General features: G+C 50.1%; 1 long non-coding RNA gene across 1 annotated transcript in view; it reads right to left on the bottom strand.

Moving 5' to 3' along the window:
• Positions 1–4,277: 4,277 nt before the first annotated feature.
• The window catches only part of LOC123640313, a 90,322-nt gene continuing 87,097 nt past the window's right edge, over positions 4,278–7,502 (bottom strand). The window contains exons 8-9 of the long non-coding RNA XR_006735942.1: positions 7,199–7,381; positions 4,278–4,745 (exon numbers count right to left, since the gene is read on the bottom strand). This is a non-coding gene — a long non-coding RNA (uncharacterized LOC123640313). The remainder of the gene's footprint in view (positions 4,746–7,198; positions 7,382–7,502) is intronic.

The raw sequence follows: 7,502 nt of genomic DNA, 5'->3' as shown, positions 1-7,502 counted from the left end.
GAGAGGGGCACTTCGCCTTCACACGGCAGAAGGCAGAAGGGTAAAGGAGCAAAAGGAGGCTGCACCCGTCCTTTTTAACGGGATTAATCCCACCCGTGAAGGCACAGCCCTCATGGCCTAATCACCTCTTAAAGGCCCTACCTACCTCTTGTTACAAAGAAAGTTAAACTTCAGCATGAGTTTTAGAGGGGACAAACATTTCAACCATAGCAAGCACATGCGTTAGATGATTTTTTCCCCTTATGATTGTGAGCCCACTGAAGGAAAGGACTGTACTTTTACCTCCATTTTGTTAATGCCTGCAGGCCTTAGTAAATGCTGCTTAGGTAAATGATTGAATAGTGCCTTTTGCTGTGCACTGCATTGCCGCAGTTTGTTGGTCTGCTATGCTGTGCATTCCCCACGGCAGGGCTCTGTCTTGGTCATTGGGGCAGAGACTATTAATTGTTCCCACATCTGTTTTCTCCTTCATAGAGTCCCTGAGATTTAGCTGGGCATGTGGCTGCCCCTAATAGAGACAGTGTTTTCCAGGCTTTCTTGAAGGGTCACATTACTAAGTTCTGGCCAAAGAGATCCCAGCGTCAGTGATGGCCACAGCTCATGCGAGCGAGCTCTGCACTTTCCACTCCTTCCTCCCACTGGCTAGAGAGCACACGTGCTGGGAATTTCTCCTTGACTCTGAGGGCGAGGGGAACACCCTAGGAATAGTGGAGCAACAGGAGAGGAGGAGGCTGGGTTCCCAACATTTGGATCCTCCACTTTGGTCCCAGACTGTTGGGTGCAAGAGAAATAAATTCTATCATGTTTAAGCCGCTGTACTTGGTGACTCTTTGAGAGCAGCCAAATCTTTGTGCCAAACAATACTGCCATCTCGGTACCCTTGTGGCCCTCAGCCCCGTGCTGGACAGGAGCGGGCTACCATCGTACAGGCCCCTTCCTGAACTATCCATCTCCATGTTTTCATCCCACCATGTGGCGCTCCCAGGGGAGGTCACGCAGGAGCCAGGAAGCTGCCCTCCTTTGCAGCTCCAGCCTGAGTTAGCAGCAGTTTTCAGTTTAATGAGATGACACTAACGATCGTGCCTCCCTGGGATGAGTGGGTCTGCCCTTCCTGGGGACCTGTGGAAAGTCCTGGCATTTTTATCATCGCTGATCTTGGAGGTCAAGGGGAAGGCAGCAGTCTCAGAAAGGGGAAGGACCTACAGGGCATGCAGGTGCTGCCCTGGAACCAAGTCTGAACTTCAGTGAAGGGAAGAGAACAGCACCTGGGCCTGCTTCCCCCTCGCAGGTGCCACTGAAAATGCCCCTTCAATTCCCCTGAGTTTTCCCAGATGTGCTGCACAGATCACCCGGCAAGTGTTGTTTGCCCAGCAAATGCTTTAATGATGCTCACCAGTGTCACCAGGCACACAAGGGTCCGTCAGCCCCTAGCCCTGACATGGCCTCTGCAGTCTGGATGCACTGGGTGGCGTGAACTGTGGCCCATCTCGCGTTCTTTCCTGCGCTGGTTCCCTTGGGACCCTACGCCGTGGACCCCGCCCCGCAGGCTCCTGCCCCACAGATCCCTACTCGCCACCCTCTGCCCAGTGAACCCTGCTCCTCACACTCCTGCCCCGTGGACCCTGCCCATTCCTCAGCCGCGCTGTGTTAACTCCATCCACGCACCCTCCCTGGGGCTCTGGTTCACTTTACTGAACCCGAGTGTCCAGGAACAAGAAAGGCATTATTATTCTAACCATTTTTATTTTGTATTTTGGGGGATATGGGTGTGGTAAGCATCCATTTCTCACTCATGAAGATCAGTAGGGCCTTGGGAGCTGAGTTTCTTATTTTATCTAACATTTGTTGAGTGCTTACTGTGGGTTGGGGCCTTGCTAAGCACTCACGAGGTGAATTAGCTCGGTGAATTCACTCAGCTGCTTTATGGAACTGGTGCTAGTATGTTCCCACTTTACAAATGAAGAAGCCAAGGCTCCAGGAGATTCAGGAACTCACCATGGTAATCCAGTTTGTAGGAAAGAAAGCCCAGAACCAGGATTCACACCCAGGAAGTGTCACCCACCGGGAGGCCTACTCTTTCCAGGATGCCTCAAGTATATTCCTGGCATCCTAAAGCTTATGGTCTGGGACACAAATGCAAATGATCTTCAGTGAGGGGAGTAAAGGCTGGGACAGATGAGCAGCAGCAGGTGTCAGATACACTGGACAAGAGTAGATCTAGGTACAGGGCATGAGGTCAGAGGTCAGGTTCCAGGGTGAGCAGGAACAGGTAGACACATGGAGTGCAAGGCAGCGGGGAGAATGTAGTGAGAAGAAGGCAGAAGGCCAGGTGCTTTTGTGTTTCTGCTATTGTGTTTCGCCACTTGGGTCAAGGAGAGGCCCCTGAGTCAGGGAGCAGCCACCTGGCTTGCAGGTGTGGGCAGGGCCCTGGGATGGGGGAGGGGTGGAGGGGAAGTTGGATGTTGGCATCTCTCCCCTACAGTGAAGTTAGTTGCTTCCTACTGCTTCTCTCTCTGCGACCCCGTCCTCCAAGTTCCAGGAGAAGGTCCCTGTGTGTGTGACGTGCAGTATCTCCTCCAGCGAGAGGGAGGAGGCCCGAGGGTGTGGTGTGACACCCCCCACGTGAAGCTCTTCCTCCCCACCCCCGTCCTCCCTCCCAGCTGCAGTGCCCTGCCTCGGCCACAGCGGCTGTTCCTGCCAAACCAGCCTTCCTCTGCCACGGCCCCACTCTATTTATTTTCAGATTTTATGTGCTTTAAAATAGCCCTGCTGATAGGTGCCAAAACCCAGCAGACCTGAAAAATGCTTACCAGGATGAAAAACCTGAAGGGCACTGGCTTCCCGACATGACTCAAGGCCACCCCCGCCCTCTCCCTTCTCTCTTCTAGAACACATCTCAGGGCACAGAGACCCCAAAAATCTTTCCCAGCAAGTCTGCCAGACTTTCCCCACGAACACAAATTCCTGTGAAAAGTTCATAAAAAGCTCATAGCAAGGAGGGGCCCTCAGGGCTGCAAAATGGCCTGGCAAGAAAGAAAACTCCATTTCCAGTGACCAGATGCTGAATTGAACCAGGTGCCCATGGGTCACACTTACACTGGATTTGGATTCACACTGCGCTTTGGGGGCAGCAGGGGGGTGAGACTTAGGAGGGAGGCAGGGTGGCAGCCACGCACCTGTTTTCTCAGCCTCTCTGCTCCTTTCCCCATTGTCCCCTCGGAGGTTTCAGATGCCCAGGGGGGACTGCCTACAGGTGTTTTTACCTGGGTTGCTCTCAGCACACCTTGGGTCACAGATTGGACCGGCTACTTCAACTATTCATTTAACCAACAAGCAGTACACTAACCTCAAATACTGTGCTATGGCCTGGGGAGGCAGAAATATATACAGTAAATATAAATGGTCTCTGCCTTCGAGGAGAGTCAGGAAAACATATGGTGCTATGGGTGTGCACAGCAGGGGCACCCGATGCCTTTGGAGGTTATGGGTGGCTCTGTGGGGGAGGTGACCGGGAGGATGCATAGGAGCTGGCAGTCAAGTGGCAGGGATGGCGCGTAGGGAAAAGATGCTCCATGCAGAGGGAAGGGCATATGCAAATTCTCGGGGATGAGAAAGAGTAAGCTGTGTAGGCGAGACCCCAGGCTCAGTGGAGAAGGCCCAGGGGGTGGAGGAATAAACGGGCTGGAAAGCAAGGAGGGCCCAGACACGGGTGGGCCTTGTTAGCAGCGCTTGAGGAGTGTCTTGCCATCCGTTCTCCACACTGCAGCCCAGGTTTGCACGCATTTTGGACTTCATTCAGCAGCCACGAGGAGCCCCTGAAGGTCTCGAGCAGGGGAATGACGAGGTTGGCGCTGTGCTTCTGTTATGTCGTCCTGACAGAGAGGCTGTGTCGTGAGGGTCACAGAGCAGCTTAAGCAGCATAGTCACCTTGTCTGGGCAGGCCACCAGGGACTCCCCTCCACCTACAAAGTACAGCCCGAACTCACTGGCGTGCTCCGTGATGCTCATCACTGTGTGGCCCCTGCTGCCCAGCCCCCATCCGCCTCCACGACACCCCGGTCCCCACATTGTATGTGAGCCGGGTTTCCCTTCCTTTCCTGCAGAGTGCCCTGAAGGACAGATGAGAGAGACAAAGACCCCAGGATTGGGGTCTGTTGCAGAAGGCAGACCCACCCCCAACACACACACAATTTTTCTTTGAGGGTTAAATGCTTTATCTTAAAAATTCATTCATATCAACTTTGCCTTGTATTGCATAACATACATGCTTATTTTGATTTTTAAAAAGCCTTTAATTTCTTCTCATACAGTTTATTTTACCCAAATAGTTAAGCAAAATTAATGTCCCTGAAAGACGCACCGTACTTATTCTGTGTCTTGAACCCCAGCAGGGGGTTCCCGAGCACACATATATCCAATTTGGTGAGTGGTCTGTCAAACGTTAGCTGTGCCCTTCGCTCAAGCTTTCTTTCTGCTTGGGGTGCCAGTCCCTTCTTGAGCTGGAGAATCCCCACTTATACTTCAAGATCCAGCTCCAATGCTGCCTCTTAATTTAAAATTAATCAGTGTGTTAATTCAATAAATAAAGAGTTCATGAGAAGCTCTTCCCAGTCCTACTCCTTCCGTTAGAACAGGCTCAGCCTTCATTTGTATTTCCTCAGTACGTCGTAGCATCTCCATCATGGTTCTCATCCCCTTGTGTTAGCACTTAGTGTTGATGTGTCTGTCTGCCTGCCATACCAGCTCTGTGAAGGCAAAAGCAAAAGAGGATCTTAATTACTTCGGTACCTTGGAGCCTGTTACAGTGCCTGGCACACGGTAGGAGCTCTGTTCCCCAGGGAGGGAGAGGTCACTGAAGGTTTTGAATCGTGTGTGCAGTTGTACCGTGACGGTGATGAGATTCACCCGGGTCACAGCTGCTCCCTTCAGCAGAATCGCCAGGATGGCCTGAGTAAGGTCTCCCACTGTTGCCTTCACTTACTTCAGTCTGAGGATGTTTGCACGAGGTGGCCCGTCCTTTCCTCTAATCCTAATGGAGCATGGCTTTGCTGCCATTTATATATACTAATAGCCAGAAGACGGGAGGAAGGGGGTATCATTAAAATACATAAAGATTAATCTGTGATTAATATGCTGGCCCCGTTCCATTCTGGGTGGGGGTAAACTGCAGCTCTCTGTCAGTTCCACCAGCCTCCATATGGGGGGATCTACTTAGTCTCCAGACCACCCCTGGTCTAGTGGTCCTCCAAGCTGCCCACAGGTGCCCTCTGCAGAGATCCGGGACCCCTGCTTGGAGGAAGCAGAGATGTCAGCTGCAACCCTCCAGAGTCATCTTGGGGAACTCCCTTCTTTCCATCTGACTTCCTTTTCTCTTTTCTCTTAAGAGTTTCCCAGATCTGGGATCTCAAGGCCTCAGACTCCTGGTCTCCCATACTTGAGGAGCCCTGCCTCCAGCAGTTGTGAATGAAGACCATTCCATTCCATTGCACCTTCAAGGTTCAGGTTTTGACCTTGACAGGATGTCAAGGGGTGGCTATCTTTTCTTTATCTTCTACTTGCCTGCCTGCAGCTGCAAGAGACTAAAATATTCTCTGCTTACAAGTAGGCTACTGAGACTCTGGAGCACAAAAAGAGTTGTTTTAGTGAGAGCAGTTAAACTACAAGAATCTTTTCCCAGAAAGGAGGAAATAAATCAATGTTTGCTTAAGGAATAAAGACCAAACTCTTCTGGAAAAACAAAATGTGATTTTTAAATTATCACAGCAGGCTTTAGTAATCACAGAGGGAACTACATTCCTTGAAGCTCTTAATGGGTGTCTGATGGTATCCTTGCTATGTTAAATATCAGATTTATTTGGCCATGATTAATTATTGATGCCTCTTCCCCTTGGCTACATCTTCTTCCCAGATAACCCCAGCTAACTCGCCTCCATCTTCATCTTCATGTTGTTCTGACATTTGCCTCTGCCATTATATTATCACCTATATATGGATAAAGTGGAGAGAAAAGGAAGAAACAATGAAGCCCCATTTTCAAGACATATTTCTTGTTTGAATCACTAAAATAGGCTCTTAACCAACCAGCTGCTGCTCCTGATATCTGCCTAAAATGGAAATTTGACCCAGTCTGATGCTGGCAACAGCAAGTGGCGTGATTATCCCATTTGAGGCTTCCAGGGTTTGACCCTGCCTTTGGCTCCTGTGATCTGATCCACCACCCAGAAGAGCAGTGTGACCTGGACTTCCCCACAGACCCCAGTTTCCAACACCAGGCCAGTCTCACAGCTTCCCTCTCATCAGGGCTTCCAACAGAGCTGAGAGCTAAGTGGAAAAGTAAAGAAAGAAGGGAAAACAGAAAAATCTACCAGGAAAGGATGTGCAGGAGGAGATAATGGAGGGAAGGAGAAATTTTATTTTCCTTCTCTACCTCTCAGGCTGCATCTTGTTGGATGACAGCAGCAGCAGACACAGCGGAATTAGGAATGCTGGCAAACATGCCTTGTTTTCCTTAAAAAATGTTTTTATGGAAGTATAAAATGCATTCAGAAACGTGCACAAATCACAAATGTGTGGCTGAAAGAATGCACATAAACAACACACTCATGGAACCAGCACCCAGATCAAGAAACAGAAGGTGACCAGCACCCCAAGAACACTAATAGTCATTATCCCTGTGGTGGGGACCACATTGGCTTCTAACACCCTAGAGTAGTCTTGCCCATTTTTGAACTTCATATAAGCAGAGTTCTATAGTATGTTCTCTGTCGTGTCCCTCTGCCTTTGCTCAACATTATACTGGCAAGATTCACCCATAGAGGTAGCTTGTTCATTTTCATACAATATTCAGTTGTGTGACTATACAATGCGTTAGCCTACTGTTGATGGGCATTTGGGCAATTTCCAGTTTGGGGCTGTAATTTATAACTCAGCATTCTAGTTCGTGTCTTTTGGTGAATGCATGCATGCATTTATGGTGGGTATATACCTAGGAGTAGCATCATTGAGTCCTAGGGTATGTGCACATTCAGCTGTAGCAGGTGCTGTCAAGCAGATTTCTGACATGCATGAATTGTACCAGTTTTATACAGTCCGAGACTCCTGGTGGCTCCACATCCTTTGGTGTGATCAGTCTCCTTTATTTTAGCCATTCCAGTATGTGTGCCCTGAGATCCCAAGAGGAATGAAGCTGAAAGCTCACCTGCCCTCAAGCTCCATCCTTGCCCTCAAGAGTTTGGGAATCTAGGCCTTCGGCCCCTGTGCTGGCCAGAATTCTTAGCTGGGCCTTGGCCTCTTCCTATCTGCACCAAGGCTTGGCCTGGTGGGGACAGAAGTTAGATTGACTTTCTGGAAGTTCCGTGGTTAGCTCTTTTTCTGCAGGTTTCTGTAAAAGGAACACAGAGAGAAGATCAAATGGTTTGAGGCAGACGGGGTATCACTGACTCCGTCCAGCTCCGCGGACCCAGCCAGGGAGCAGCACTGCAGCACGGCCTGGCTGTGGCTCT

This window comes from Lemur catta, chromosome 1 (assembly GCF_020740605.2).
Source record: "Lemur catta isolate mLemCat1 chromosome 1, mLemCat1.pri, whole genome shotgun sequence".
NCBI lineage: Eukaryota > Metazoa > Chordata > Mammalia > Primates > Lemuridae > Lemur > Lemur catta.
Note: the sequence above shows the minus strand (reverse complement) of the source record. Positions and strands in the feature narration are given on the sequence as shown.